We start from the raw sequence: 16,687 nt of genomic DNA, 5'->3' as shown, positions 1-16,687 counted from the left end.
TGTATGACAGAAAATTTGAAAACTAGCAGAAAGAAAAATATTACCCGCAATCATTTTTATATTTCCTGTCTTCTTTCACACCTGTAAAAGCTGTAATTTCAGTGCATACTCTGTTCTGTACACTGCTTTTAAGACTCACTCTGTGTTGCATCACACTTCATTTTTATTGGCTGCCTAAGTACACATACCATGCTTTGTTTAACCATTCTCTTAGTGTTGAACACTCAGGGCTGCTTCCAGTGGCTCTTTTACAGACATGGCTGTGGTGATAACTTTAGTGCTTAAGGCTTTTTCCATACTGGACTATTTCTTCAGAGGATTCCCAGAAGTGGCATTAACTAGGTCAAAAAATATGAGCATTTTATGACTCTTGAAATACGCTGCCAAAATGCTTTCCAAAAAATGCTGTGCCTATTTACAGTGTCATCAGTGATACAGCAGAAGATCTGTTTCACTGCTGACTCCCATCAGCAGTGTGGTCAAAACCAACAAGAATCTGCACCCAAATGCAGCATATAATCTTCGTAAACATCACTAGTAGCTAGGCAGGAGCAATTAAATGGCCCTAAACCAGGAAATCAACTAATTCTTAAATATTTTAAGTTTGAGAGGCAGTTTGGAGAAACGATTTAAAGCAGGGAGTCTGAAATCAGACTGCCTAGGCTCAAAGCCTGGTCATGCTTGCTATGAATGTGTGATTTGGGGAAAGTCACTTAACTTTGCAAAGACTCAGTTTCCTTATCTGTAAGATGCGGTTTCCGAAGCTAGCCTCCTAAAGTTGTGAGGACTCAACGGATACAGAGCCTGACTGGGGTATGTGCTCATTGTTGCTATAGATAGAGAATCATTACGGGGCTGAAGAGCTCACCTACATTTGGGGGGGGCACCTAAATTTACAGCATTTTAGACAAGAAATTCTGTTCTATGTGGCATTCACTAACGTCTTGGACGTGTGTGTATCCCCTAAAACTAGGTAAAGTGAATGACAATTTTTACAAACATTGTCCATTGCTAGTTTTCCTCCCAGGAAGACACAGTTACTACTGAGTACAGAAGTGAATATTTTAGACAACATAAGGTTTTACAATTTCTATTTTTTCTAGCTTAACAAGCACATAGCAATGCTTTCAAGTTAGTTTTATTTCTACTTAATAACAAAGCTGCAGACTTCTGTGTAATGCTTTACTATCTATATTTCCTTGTGTGCTTGTTCATCTTTTTTAACCGCTGAATAAATGGAAACTGGTTTCGGAATTTATATATGTTTAATACATATAAGCATTGCTTACATTTTTTGGATAAAACCTTTTACCAGTTATACTTAATTAGTACATATATTCCCTTTCCCTCACTTTCATTAAAAAAGTTTTATTATGGAAAATTCCAAACATACAAGTAGGCAAAGTTAGTATAATTAACTACTGTTACTCAATTTTTACAACTATCAATATTCTGACTTTCTTTTTTTTTGCATTCCTGCTGTTGACACACTTTTGCAGAATAGCTATTATGTTGACAAACCAATATGATCTCTGAAAACACTGTTTTCATAAATAGTCCTAAATTGACCTCTTATCCACAACTGCGACAAAAACATGAGTCCGTTTTCTTAAACGTCCTAGCAAAATTCATTAAAGATGATTCCTTTCTAAGTTATTATCAGCTTTTAACACCTCTGAGCCCTGTAATAGTTTGAATAGTTTTCTGAAATCTCTATTTTGTCTGTCAGTCTTTTTTTTTGTTTTTGTTTTTCATTTTTGCCCCCAGTGCTGTACAGTTTTTACTTTGCAGTATCTTCAAATAAGTTAGGATGACTAGTCTTCAATTCTAAAAAATTTTTTCCAAGGATGTAAACAGAGGCTACATTTAACCTATATATTTAGGGAAGGCTACCATTTTTACTATATAATAGCATTTCCCTGAGCCAGGAGCAATGCACTGCTTTCTCTTTTGTTACTATTATTTTCCCTTCCTTTACAGTTTAAAATGTTTTATTCCTTTAGTTCATAACCAACTAGTCAATTATCATTAACATAAATGTATCTTTGCAGTTTCTATTTAATTTCTGCTCTGTTTTATTGTTCTATTTCAAGTTTTATCTACCATACTTAAAATTTCTGCAGTTGGACATGTAGCTGATTAAAATTAAAATACACATTCAGGCTACAGACAGCCCTCTAAGTGATACTCTGGATGCATTTTATAAGTTTATATTGTTTTCAATTTATCCATTTCTAAATACTATGTGATTTCCATTGTGATTTCTTCTCTGAGCCACAAAGAAGTGTGTGTTGTGTGTGTGCACGTGTGTTTGGTTTAATTTCCAAATATAAAGGTTGTAATGATTATCTTTTGGTTATTGATTTCTAATTTTCTTATGGTCAGAGAACAGATTTTGTACATAACTTTTTGATATTGAAACTTCCTTTTGATTCTCTACATGTGAATAGTTGTTTTTTTTTAACAAATGATCCAGTGTGTATGAAAATTGCAAATGTATAATCTAATTGTTGTACACAGAGCAGATTAACTGTATTATCTTATTTAAATCTCCCATATCCTTACCTACTTTGAGTCTTGAGAGAGAAGAACTTGTCTATTTCTTTTTGTAATTCTGTCACATTTTGCTTTATACATTTTGAAGCTACATTGCTAGGTACATAATGCTCAGGATTACAGCTAGTGAATAGTTTATTGTCAAGTAATGCTCTTTGTCTTGAAATTTATTTCTAGGTTTATTTCTAAATAATATAGCTATACCAATTTTACCTTCAGTTAATCAGTCTTGTGTTTTTTAAATGAAATTTTACACACATACACACACAGTTAAAAATGAATCACCCCCACAGTAATCAAAACAGCATGATATTGCCCCAAAACAGACATAAGGATCAATGGAAAACCATAGACAGCTCAGAAATAAACCCACATACTTACAGTCAATTAATCTTCGACAAAGGAGACAAGAATATATAATGGAGAAAAGGCAAGTGGTGTTGAGAAAACTGGACAGCCACATGTAAATCAATGAAGTTAGACCCCTCCCTCACACTATACACAAAAACTAACTCAAAATGGCTTAAAGACAAACATAAGACAAGACACTACAAGCCTCCTACGAGAAATTAGGCAAAATATTCTCTGACATAAATCTTAGCAACATTCTCCTAGGGCAGTCTACCCAGGCAAGAGAAACCAAAGCAAAAAATAAACAAATGGGACCTAATTAAACTTTTCAGCTTTTGCACAGCAAAGGAAACTATAAAATAAAACAGAAAAGACAACCTACGGAATGGGAGAAAATATTTGCAAATGATGTGACTTGACAAGGGCTTAAATTCTAGAATATACAAACAGCTCATACAACTTAATAATAACAACAACAACAAAAACCCAAACAATCCAACCCCATAATGGGCAAAAGACCTAAACAAGCACTTCTCCAATGAAGACATACAAATGGCTAATAGGTACATGAAAAATTGCTCAATATCGTTAATTGTCAGAGAAACACAAATCAAAACTACAATGAGGTATCTCCTCACATCAGTCAGAATGGCCATCATTAAATAGTCCACAAACAATAAATGCTGGAGAGGGTGTGGAGAACAGGGAACCCTCCTACAATGTTGCTGGGAAAGTACTTTGGTGCAGCCATTATGGAAAACAGTATGGAGATACCTTAAAAAACTAAAAAGACTTATTCTATGATTAGGTAATTCAACTCCCAGGCATATATCCAGAGGAAGCGCTAATTCGAAAAGACACATGAATCCCAATGTTCACAGCAGCACTATTTACGATAGCCAAGACATGGAAACAATCTAAATGTCCATCAACATTTGCACATGAACACACGCGCGCATGCGCGCGCACACACACACACACACACACACACACACACACACACACAATGGAATACTATTTAGTCATAAAAAATAAAATAATGCCATTTGCAGCAACATGGATGAAACTGGAGATCATCATTCTAAGTGAAGTAAGCCAGAAAGAGAAAGAAAAATACTATATGATATCACTTATATCTGGACACTAAAAAAATGACACAAATGAACTTATTTAGAAAACAGAAACAGACTCAAAGACATAGAAAACAAACTTATGGTTACCAGAGGGGAAAGCAGGTGGGAAGGGATAAACTGAGAGTTTGAGATTTGCTGATACTACTACATATAAAATAAACAAGTTTCTACCGTGTAGCACAGAGAACTATATTCAATATCTTGTAGTAACCAATAATGAAAAAAAATACGAAAAGGAACATATGTATGTATATGGATGACTGAAACATTATGCTGTATACCAGAAATAGACACATTGTAAACTGAATATACTTCAATTAAAAAAAAAAAAGGAAAAAAATGAATCACCCAATTTGAGAGGCAACTACTTTTGACTCTTCTATTTCTTCTAGTTATCTCTGTATTTCTCAGTAATACCATTATACTGTTATTTCTTGATTTCTTGAGTTTTAGCTGTTATTTCTTGATTTTTTTTCCTACTATGGAAGTTATTTACAAATTGATGAAACTTTGCTATGGTCTGTAACCAAGATATATACAAAAGGATTCCCCATCACATTCGAGGCAATGCATATGAAAGCAACTGCCAAATTCCTTGGGCTGGAAAAAAGAAATTTAAAAGGAAAGAGAAGTTCATGTAACAGATTAATGTACTGACCAGCATTGTCAATAAAGCAACTTGTCATGATTTAATCCTTAATGTTGTTTTTCCCTCAGGGCTAGGTAAATAAAAGAAAGATTTGTCTTAACAACAATATTGTAGAGTCAATGAATTATTTTATACTATTTTTCACAGTTAATGATTATTTACCATCATTTTAACCAATTTCTTTGTTCACCAATCTTCTTGTATCCCATATCTTTCTTTTAGGTTGAACTTCCTACTTCCTTCAGTGATGGTGTTCAAAAGGTAAACCCTTAGTTATTATTAGTTTGGAAATTTCTCAATTTTGACTTTATTCCTCAACAGTGATGGTGGTGGAATTATAGGATAGCAAATTACCTTAGAAACTAAAAATATTAATCCAACTGTCTTCTGGCATCTACTAGCATTGATGAGAAATCTGCTACCAGTCTAACCGGTATTCCATTATAGGTCACTATTAAAATCTTCTCTTCGCCTTTGGTGTTTTGATCTTTCATTAAGATGTATATTGGTGTGATTTTCTTTTTTTTGGGGGGCGGGTTATGTTTCTAACATTTAAGGACTCATCTTTCACAACTGTGAAAACAGTCAGTCATCATCATTTTGAATACTATCCCTCTCCCATTCTTTCTAGTTTTTACTAGTGGACTGCCTATTAAAAATACATTGTAATATTTCATTTTACTTTCTGCCTCTGTAACTAAATTATCCTTTCATATTTTGACTTTAGCTCTGTAGAGTGCATTCTGGATACTCTCCTCAGCTCTATCTTAGTTTGCTAATTCTTTCTTCAGTGGTGTCAAATCTGCTATTTAACTCATCTACTGAAATTTTCTTTTCAAAGACTGCTTTTCATTTCAAGAAGTTCTCTTTTTTTCCAAAGAGCATCTTGTTCTTTTCACAGGTCTGATATCTTCATATATGTCTTAAATCATTTTAACATTTTAATTTTAGAATTTCCATCAGCTTGTACAATTGTCTGAAGTTCTTGGGAGTCTTACGTTTGCTGATTCTAACTCATGGTGGATTTCATTTCTGTTGTTTTGGAATTTTGGATGTGAGCCCATCTTTGGTTGGGCTATATCTGTGGGAATTCTATGCAGAATGGGTTGAAGCAGGTCCTCAAGAAATAATCACCATCTTGAAATCAATCTTTAAGTTGATTCTTCAGTTTGAACATTTATACTTATAGGGAGCATACAAATCAGACTTTCAGCACTCTCCAAGCACTGGCCCAGGCTCCTTGCAGAGACTAGCTTCCTTACTGACCTCTTGAGCAGCAAATGCTAGTTTCCTGTTACTCCTTTCATTGAGGTACATAGCCCTTGGGGGTTTATAGTTCCTGATTTTGAAATAAGTGTTTCTTAATGTTACATCTATTACTAAGAAGACTCACATTACAACCTCAAGTTTCAGCGATTATCTAATACTTAAAAAGCTGCTATGAATACAAAATGACAACCAGCCAACCCAGCCTCACAGAAATCTTTCAAAAGCAGTATGAATTACTGTAAACTTCATTTAAAAAAAAAAAACAAACAAGAGCACAAGAATTTAGCAAATCAACTATATCTCAATTAAAAAAATAAAGAATTTGGCAAATTAGTGCATTCAGTAAACTTGGCAGTTTTGTCATATGGCAAATTGAATTTTAGTGAATTGGCTTTGGGGAATAAGTCTGTCTTTTGCAGAAAGAACCATGGACTAAAATGTCATATATATTCTCCTCTTCCCTAGTCTTATTTAAAATAATTATAATATACATAGTTAATACGACACAGTGTTTATTAAATGTCAGGTACTCTGACAAGTTCACAAGAACTTTATATTTAATTCCTTTAATTCCCCCATGAATTCTATGGTAGGAACTACATTCCCATTTTACAGATGAAGAAAATGAAGCACAGAGATTATGAGGCCCCAAAGTTGTAAGGGGCTGTACCAGGAATTGAATCCAGCACAGTGAGATTCAGAGAGAGGACACTTTACCACCATAGTATGCCAAGCTACACAGAGAGAAGGGCATCGTCAGAAACTGAAAAAATCTGCAGAGATGATGTGCTCTACAAGACCATACTTTGAGTTGATAAGAATGTAGAGTGAGTTTATAATCTAGTTGTGAACTTCCACATACTCATCATCCATCTTAACACTTTTACCCACATGCAGTTTGTTTCTTCTGTTATCTCACCTGCCACCCTGACTTCTAGATTAAAAAAAAAAAAGTATACTGTTGTAAGATTCTTACATTATAAGTCAAGTGAGCCAATTCCTTAAACTAAATCTTTCCATTAAAAAAAAAAGGCAGTTATCACTAGTCTATATTTTATGGAAATTAAGAATCTGTTGTAAGATTCTTACATTATAAGTCAAGTGAGCCAATTCCTTAAATTAAATCTTTCTATTAAAAAAAAAGGCAGTTCTCACTAGTCTATATTTTATGGAAATTAAGAATCATATGAAAGAGTCAAGTGCTATAATTAGCTAAAAATTAAAGAACAGTGATTAGAGAGGATTTAAATTTTCTGATGTTACTACAATGTAATCAACAGCAGGATGTTGCATTGTGATCACTAATGGACCAATGGAAATGGAATAAACAGCCCAGAAAAGAGGCACACACATGTAGGAGTTTGACATATGATAAAAGCAGCATTACCAAGATATGCTGCTGGGAGTTCGTAACCCATTTGGAAAAAGTTGCTTCACACCATTCCAAAAAAATTAATTCCAGATGACTTAGTTACTTAAGATACGAAGACAAAACTTTACAACTTGTGAAAAATAAAACAAAAAGAGGATGACTGATACCTTATTACTCTGGGATAATGGGGAATTTCCTAAGAGACAAGCAACATAAGCTATAAGACAAAAGATTCATGTATTTGACTATGGAATTTTAAAAAGAAAATTTTCAAAGACATCATAACAGAGTGAAAACACAAGTCAGAAACTGGGGGAAGATATTTCCAATATATGTTATTAAAAAAAAATCGGTAACCTGCTCAGTATAAAAAGCTTACACAAAATCAACAACAATAAAAAGATTTAAAAACCTAACAGAAATGGGGAAACAAGAGTGGTCAATAAAAAAAATAAAAAGAAGCTCAGAATCACAAGAATCAGGGAAATGTAAAATAAGACAATAATGAGAAATCCTTAAATAGGCTAAAATTAGACTGACGATATTACATACTGGAAAGAATGCAGTCCAAATGGAGTATAAATTGTTACACTCACTCTGGAGGATGATTTGGCAATACCTAAAAATGCTGAATATATACACACCTTAACGTATACTAAACTAATAAAAGCATAGATATGCGTGACACACGTGAACTTGAGGAAAGCAGTAACCTCTGGAGAAGGAGGAAAAGTGAAGGTTGGGGATCTTAGTTTTAGATAGAACTTAACATCTTTAAAAAAGCGGGGAGGCGAGGAAGGAGATCTGATCCAAAATAAAAAGCAAACTATTAACACCTATTTAATGTTAGTAACATTGTTACTGTATTGTTATCGGACACTTCCGCAGACATCAGAATTATGTAACTATACCTTTCCTACTATTGTCAAAATTTGTAGTGCTATTTTCCTTATGACAAAAGTCTCATGGTACAAAAATAAAATCTAAGAGATCTTAATGAATATTTTAGTATTAGTACAGCAATCTGCTAGGTATTCTTGTTAATTTTGAAGGAACTGTGCTCATTTTCAAACTAGTGATAATGGTTCATGCTACTGACATGACAATGGAAATGGGGTAAAGTGAAAATGTTACCTCATGAGAAGGATGATTCAACAAGATATTGCTTTGAGGGAAAGAAACAAAGATTAAGCCCAGATTTTTGTCTGAAGTTTTGAGATTACGTTAGTAACTTTAACAAACTCTAGATTCTTTTTATGAAGTTTGGCAAAATACTTCTTTAACAGGATTCGGCAAGGCTTTTAATTTTATGAGAAAAATTTCAAATGATATTGATAATTATCTATCAGAAATGTTATATTAATATGATAGCTATATTTATAAAATATACATATTCATAAAAAATACACATCAGTCTGACACTTGAAAAGGAGTTCTAAAAATAAAGGTAGACCCTAGCTTAGAAAGGAAATAGGAATTGAAAACTTCATTGTATGAATTACCTTCACTAACAATAAGAATTAACAACAAATATTTTCTATCCAATCTTTCCCTCAAATGGAATAGTTAACACTATCGATACCCATTTGACTGTCAAGGCCCAAGGTCACACAGTTAACAAGAGACTGATTTTTGCACTCAAACCAGTATAAATTCTAAATGTGCCTTCTTAAATCATTTCACTAATATTAGAAGAAAAACTATAATAGTGTATTATACTAAAAGCAACAGATTTAATATGAGGAGGATAGGTGGACAGAAGAAAATCCAAGAAGCTTAGAAATAAGTGACTATAGTTTAGTCATCATTTCTAACCTCTCGCTCAGTATTGTTTCCCTGTTGTACTACTACCTAACCTCTGCTAGACTGCCTCTAAGGTAACCAGTTTGGAATAGACCAAGAACAGAGAGCATTCAAACAGTTAATTACGACTACCAACACAGTCATTTCCACATCCTTGAGAAGTTGTACTTTAGTAAGTTTTAGTATTTAAAAAATGTGGTTATTTCCTAATTTAAAAAATTCCCAATTTTTTAGAATTAATTTTCCCCCAATAATTTTCCTTATGTTCATCAAACTCTTAAGCTTCCATAAAAAAATCATAAAATATTAGGGTTAGAGAGGACTTCCAACTCAAAATGGATCACAGAACTAAATGTAAGACTAAAAGAATATGACTTCTGGAAAACCACTGTATGTATATCACATACATAATTTAAAATTTTGTAGTAGCTAAATTAAAAAAGTAAAAGAAATAGGTGAAATTAATTTTAGTAATATATTTTATTTAACCCAATATATTTAAATTATCATTTCAACATATAATCAATATAAAAATATGAGGCATTTTTACATTACTTTTTTTTGTACTAAGTCTTCATAATCTAGTGTGAACTTTATACTTACAGCATATTTCAATTCAGATGCTAAACTGTCATCTGAAATACCTGATATGCATTTAGAGTTCATAAAACTTATGGTTGAAAAAGTGGATCGACATATCCAAGATCTTCTGAATATACTTAAAGTTTCCTCAATAACTGAATCAAGTATCAGCTTTTAACTTAAAGTTTAATTAATTAAAATAAAATACAATTTAAAATTGTTTAAAAGCCACATGCAGCTGGTGAATACTGTACTGGCAGGGCAATTCTACAAAAAGAGAGGGAAAGCTAGGCAAAGACTTCTTAGATTAGACAAAGAGTAAAAGCCATAAAAGAAAACCTGTAAATTGGACTTCATCAAAATTTAAAACTTCTTCAAAAGACACTCTTAAGAAAATGAAAGATAACTCAGAAACTGGGAGAAAATATATGAAAGACAAATATCTGATAAAGAACTTGAAAACAAAGCTTAAAAATAGAAATCTCACAACTCAGTAAGAGCACAAACTATGCAATAAAAATGGGTAAAACATGTGGAGAGGCATTCACTGAAGATATGGATGGCAAAAGAAAAGATGCTAAACTTGAGTCCTTGGAGAAATACAAATTAAAACCACAATACGACGCCATTACACTCTTATTAGAAAGGTCAAAATTAAAGACTGACAAATGTGGGCAAGGATGCAGAGCAATTGGAAATCTCGTACAACACTAGTATAATGTTTCTGAGAGTCATCCTTATTGCATGTATCAACAGCTCACTGCTTTTTATTGCTAAGAAGTATTTCATTGTCTGGATGTACCACAGTTGCTTATCAATAACATTCACAAGCTGATGGACATCTGGGTTGTTTTCAGCTTTTGACAATTACGAAAAAAGCTGCTATAAATATTCACATACAGGTTTTTATAGGGGCATATATTTCATTTCCCTTGGGCAAATATTTAAGAGTGGAATTGCTGGATTAGGTATGTTTAATCTTGTAACAAACTACCAAACTGTTTTCCAAAGTGGGAATTTATTTTTAGCTTAAATAAACCAGAGTCAGGTTTTATTGCTGGGCTGTACATCACAGCATCCAACATCTCATTTAACATAGGCATAAAGTATCAGTTTTAACTTTGTCTCTAAATTTGTATTAGTCCAAATGAGTCCCTAAATTCTTTGGGCCTCAGATTTCTTCATTGGACCAATAAGGAGACTTGACTAGATTATTTCTAAGCTCCATTTTAACACAAAAATGTTGTTTCTTATTATTCCATCATTTCACTGGGTCAACCAAAACTCCTTGTTCTGTTGTAAAACCTGTCATCAAGACATAACTATGCCACTGTGTTCTTTTACAACTTACCTCTCTGAAAATACAAGAAATTACATGATTTATAAGCTGGAAGGAAGTGTAAGGTCATATAGCCCAAATATTTCTTTTAAAAATGAGGAACCGAAATCTTCCAAGGCTGGTGAACTTTTCTCTGCACCAACACACCTGAGTGTACACATTCACTGCTGTCAATAACTGTAATGCTGCAACTCGCCAGGGGACACTCCACACCCCAACAGGGTGTGTAAGAAGATTCTTAGCATGGCAGAGAGAGGGCGAGCACACTCTGGAGGATCCCCGCCTGACACGAGACCATCCTGAGTTAAACTGGCTCCCACTGAGCCAAATTTGCCTGATTTGGAACGATTGCCCCTGCTGAGAATTTTGGGCCAGGCCCTCCGACACTCAGAGATTCCTAGAAATACATTTCAATGCTACTTGGTAAGCTTTCACTTTCTTCCACTTTGTATCTCGAGTCTATCTTCAGGAGAGCCGTTAAAGGTGCCAGTCACACTCACTGTCAAACTGACTACACAGCTGGATAAGATAGAGGGCTAATTTTCCTCTTGAGCAGAAGATGTGTGGCAGGCATGGTGAACACAGAGAAGCCACTTTCTGGTTGGAGAGTGGCTGAGTGTCGCACACAGCTGGGTAACTGACACCAAGGCTGCTCCCTCTTGCTTGTCCTGTCCTCTGACTTGGCTTTTGAGGAAAATGAGTCAAGATGCAGAGAGCGGTCATAAAGCAACGTGCACCACCCCCAACAGAAGCTCAGGAAGGGTGGGAATGTTGACAGTAAATATTAAGGGTAAGGGAGGGAAAACAGGGGTTGGATTGGGAACAAACAGAACTTTAAAAATGTTAAAAAGCATAGTTGATGGGAAAAAAGGAGAGAGCTATGTATATGACCTCATTTATGTCAATACATATATTTAGATAAAACATTTTTAATTAAAAAAAGACTGGAAACACATATATACCAAACTGGTAAGAGTGGTTACTGCAGGGGCGAGGGTGGTTGACCAGATGGGAACTTTCACTTTCTAAATCAGATACTTCTGTACTCCTGACTTCTTAAAACACATTAACTAGATTTTTTTTTTAAATCAGAGAAACTTTTTTTCACTTTTGGAATAAAGAGCAATCACCAGAGGTTTCTGTTGGCAACAAAGTTTTAAAAGAGGTTGAGTAAGAAAGAGGTAACAGTACCTGGAGGAAAGGAAATAAGGAATATGAGAGATACAGACAAGAGTAGAAATAGCTAACGGTTATAATAAAATGGCAAGTACTACTCTAACCTAATCTTCCACAGAAACTATGAACACATCTACTCTCCAGAGCAAAAGATGTGCCCCACCACCATCAAAAAGAAATTGTGTTAAAAGTCACATATGACTGACTTACGCACTGCTTTTTGCTTTTGTTCTACAGTGTTTGTTTTATCTGTAATTCATTTTCAGGTATTTAATGAACAGTACTAACCCAAAATATCCCATGAACAAGAGAAGTTAGGGTGATAAAAGTGCTAGTAAAAAGCAACTTATGATTATGATGGATAAAGATAATTTTAATGGAAGTGGTATCATCTATGGGATGAAATACTTAACAGTAGAGGCAACTTAAAGACGATATAATTTATACAAATAGCTGCAAGTCTGCAGCAATGACAGTGAGCAAGAAAGAAGGAAAAGGGTTAGCAAAATATAAATCTTGTAAGTGGCTAAGAGGATTGGCATCAACAGGGACACCTGTTAGTCTAATATTAATCAAGAGTAAGCTAGTTTATTCTATGCAGGTTAAAAACGTTTCACATTTTTTTCCCCCTCAAGCCACAGATAAATGCATTGGTTCAGGGTTCAAGATCCAGACAGATCTGGACATCAGAGTTAACCACAAGGAAGAGAGCAGAGTTATCGTGGTTACTAGGGAGCTTGCTGGGGCACTTGTGTAAATAATCAGGAAGGGGTGTTACCTAACTGAACAGACTTTCACTGTTGACAAGACTGTTCTATTTAGGGGAAAGATGACCAAAATATAATGCCTGTCAGTACAGAGAAGAATGTGCCTATATTCAACCTTTGAATGAATATGCTTCTGCGTCAATCAGAGGAGAAGTTCACACCCCTTTTGGTCACATAAGATTTTCAAAGAAATGAATTTACAAACAGCTTTTGATTAAGTGAGTAAGTTTCTAAAAACAGCTACTATTTATGGAGCACTTCATGCTTGGTTCTTCATATGCATTTATGTCAGGACAAAAATCAGGCTGTTAGCAATGTTCTGACGGTCTCAAAAAGGCTTTTGAATAAAAAAAAATTTCTTATTAGTCCACCAGTAACGAATCAGGGGTCAGGAAAGGAGAGAGCTTTCATTTGACGCTACCATCTGGGTCCTTGGGGGAGAACAAAGAGGCGGCTTTTTTTTTTTTAACTAATTATGTAATCCTGATCTTATAGAAATGGCAGTAGAGCGACCCATGCTTAATAGAGGAACCGGTTTGATTTTGATTTTCAGTTTGTTGTGGCCTATGATAAAACACTTCTTCGAAAATCTTTGTATGGAATGTGAGCAGAGAAATTCTAAAACTTTAGGGAAATGTGTGATATAATCCCGGGGTAGAAAAGAGCTTTTAAAGCACCACCCTAAAGCTATGGTCCAGAAGAAAATAGTGATAAATCTGATTATTTATACTAAAAACTTCAGTATAGCAGAAACTGCTATGAATAAGGCAAAAGATACATTGGAAAAAAATTTTATAAAACTGAGGCAAAGAATTGATATCCTTAATATAACAAGAACTCTAACAAATGAGTAAGAAAAAGATAAAGATTCCAAAAGAAAAATGGGCAAAAAACACAAATAGGTAATTCACAAATAAATATAAGGGGCAAATAAAAAAGTACACGTGTTCAAACGTTAACAAATAATAGAAGTGCCAATTAAAACTGCGCTGAGAGAAAATGCTCTGTCCATACACCGGCACAGGATAAAGAAACCAATCATGGGGAGCCAGGAAATGGAAACATTTACTCTTGGTGGATGAAAATGAAAGAGCTTCCAAAGAGCAATACTGGATCAAAATTTAAAATGTGCATGTATAGCAATTTTACTCAAGGAATTTACACAAAGCAAATTCCAGATGGGTGCAAAAAAAAAAAAAAGTTAATAAAAACATGTTCTCTTCAGCATTGTGTGGGACCTGGACTATTTACCCCAGATTTCCTTTGTAAGAGAGAAACAAACATCCAAACTGTTTAAGCCATGGTTCCTTCAGGCTTCCTCTCACTCAGAGCTGAATCTAATCCTAACAGATTTACAGCGTCAGAGTCACCAACACAGAAAGATATTAGCACACAAATCCACAAGAGGAGATTACATACCAAAATGTTAAACAGGGGTTATTCTAGGTGGTGAGATGACAGGTGATTTTTGTTTTCTTCTTTATACCTTTCAACTACATTCAGAAAAAAAAAATTAGAAGCATGTATTGGTTCTATAATAGAGCTATTTTTATGTTGAGAAAACTATTCTAAAAATTTAAGTGGATTTAAGAAACAAGGTTTCTTTTATTTAGTCCCTCTATAGAACTCTTGATAGTTTAGTCAGATTGATTTCTTTTTAAAAGAAACTGTGTTGTCTTAGCTGATGGTCCCCCACTGAATCGCGGCAGCTTGCCTAGCCTAGAAATAGGCTGTGCCAGGATGAGTTTCTCAGGGTCCCCTCAAGAACACTGCAGGGAGAAGGCAACCCAAACAGGCACTTTGCCAGTCCTCTACCAAGTTGCTGTTTATAAAAGGTGACACAGTTTAACCAATAAGTCAAGAATTTCACCCTTCAAAACATTCAGGTCAACAATACATTGAGTTACAGAAGCCAGACACAAGCAAGAACACACTCAGACGTACAATTAGGTACAAATTCACCAAAATGGATGTACACTTGAAATTTATGCTAGTTTTACTGCATGAAAATTTATATTTTAAAAAATGCTCTGAGGAGAGTATCACACTTTCTAGTGGTTTCTCTCTATTCAATCTGTTGATGTGACCAAGAATATTCTACATATTTACCCGTTCTGCAGGAATGAGACCCCCCCCCACCTTTTTCTCAGTGAAGATGAAAATCAAGGAATCACTGAGGGTCTCTCTTCTCTCCTTTTTCCTGTCTTAATGGTGCCCATCAGCTTGGTCCCACTGATTCTCTGGATCCCTTTCACTTTCTGACATATTTGCAAATTCTGCTATTGTTTATGAGGTCCTTGTAAGATGTTTAGAAAAAAACTTGTCTTAAATAGGTAATTCTGACTTTGATAATTTGCTAAGCTCCCTAATGCCTCTTGTTTTGATTATATTTCACTTTTTAAAATATTTTCTGTAACTGCCAGAATTGTACTTTTTGATTTCACATTCCAAAGTTTGTCTTAAGTGTGTAAAATACAGTTCTTCTAACTCCCTTGTCCTACATTTCCAAAGGGATGAACTTAAAGGCTCGAGGTTTTTAAACATTCTTAAACTCCTAAACTTCCTTGAAACTTTTTCTTAAAAAAAAAAAAAATCCTCATTTTGTTACTTCCCAAATCACTAAGTCTTGTATTCAAAGTCCACCACTGTGGCTTCAATCTACCTGTCTAACTTTCACACCTCATACACTCAGCAAGTTTGTCCCTGCCCCAGCTGCAGTGAGCTAGAGCTCCAATCACACGTACAAATCGTTCAGATATTAATAACACATATACAATAAAAATGTTGATATTCTAGAGCAATGAATTAGTGCAAGTGGTTCTTTTGCCCCTTTCCCGTTTGCCCATTTCTGCCCATCTCTAACCTTGAAAAAAATCTAATTATAGGAATGAGCTCACAAGGCAATTTAAACTAACTCCTGACTTATGCTCTCCTGAATGCACACCACACCTTGCCTAACCTGTTGATTCTCTTCCTAGATAAAAAGAAGAATGAAGAATGAAGTAGTTAAAGAATGACTAGCTCTCTACTCCCAACAGCCCCCTAAGCAATCCTGCAGGCAGATCACATGGGCAAGATAACAGCAGAAGACAGTCAGCCAGTCTGTACGCAATGGAGAAGGATGCAGAACCCAAACTCCTGCCTCAATGATTCACTGAGATTGTACATCCTTCTTCCCCCCCCCACTTTAAAACTGTCTTGGCTGAGCAGGAGCTTCAGAGTTGATCTTAGGACATGAGTCCACCTTCTCCCCAGATTGCTGGCTTTTCTGATTAAAGCACCTTTCCTTTCTACTGACATCTGCCTCTTCATTAGTGGCTTTTGAGCAGAGATCTAAGTTTGGTAACATTAGGGGGATGTTAGAGGACAGAAACGTGTCCACTTTTGTGCACATTGCTACAGACTAAAAAACACATAAAGTGTATATGCGTATTACTGGGGAAACTGAACACCTCACTTCCAAAGTTTTAAAAAATCACTTTATTGAGGTATGACTAACGTGAAAAGGTGTGTGTATTTAACTCATGAAATAATCACCACCACCAAGTTCATAAATATATCCTTCACCTCTCAAAGTTTCTTCTCACTCCTACTGTGATTATTATTATTATTATTTTGTGTGTTTGCATGGGATGGGGGGTGGTAAGAACTATCAACATAATCTAAAACCTTTTTAATTGTTGCTTCTAC

The 16,687-nt window shown here is 34.8% G+C and overlaps 1 protein-coding gene and 1 long non-coding RNA gene across 4 annotated transcripts in view; one reads left to right on the top strand and one right to left on the bottom strand.

Moving 5' to 3' along the window:
• LOC140690775 (uncharacterized) overlaps positions 1-16,294 on the top strand; it is a 66,824-nt gene extending 50,530 nt beyond the window's left edge. For all 3 annotated transcript variants that reach the window (XR_012066094.1, XR_012066092.1, XR_012066093.1), the window contains 2 exons: positions 4,912-4,950; positions 15,976-16,294. This is a non-coding gene — a long non-coding RNA (uncharacterized lncRNA). The remainder of the gene's footprint in view (positions 1-4,911; positions 4,951-15,975) is intronic.
• The window catches only part of INTS9 (integrator complex subunit 9), an 84,548-nt gene that overhangs the window by 58,590 nt on the left and 9,271 nt on the right, over positions 1-16,687 (bottom strand). The window lies entirely within an intron of this gene.

This window comes from Vicugna pacos, chromosome 31 (genome assembly GCF_048564905.1).
Source record: "Vicugna pacos chromosome 31, VicPac4, whole genome shotgun sequence".
Lineage (NCBI taxonomy): Eukaryota > Metazoa > Chordata > Mammalia > Artiodactyla > Camelidae > Vicugna > Vicugna pacos.
This window is presented reverse-complemented; position numbering and strand designations above follow the sequence as displayed.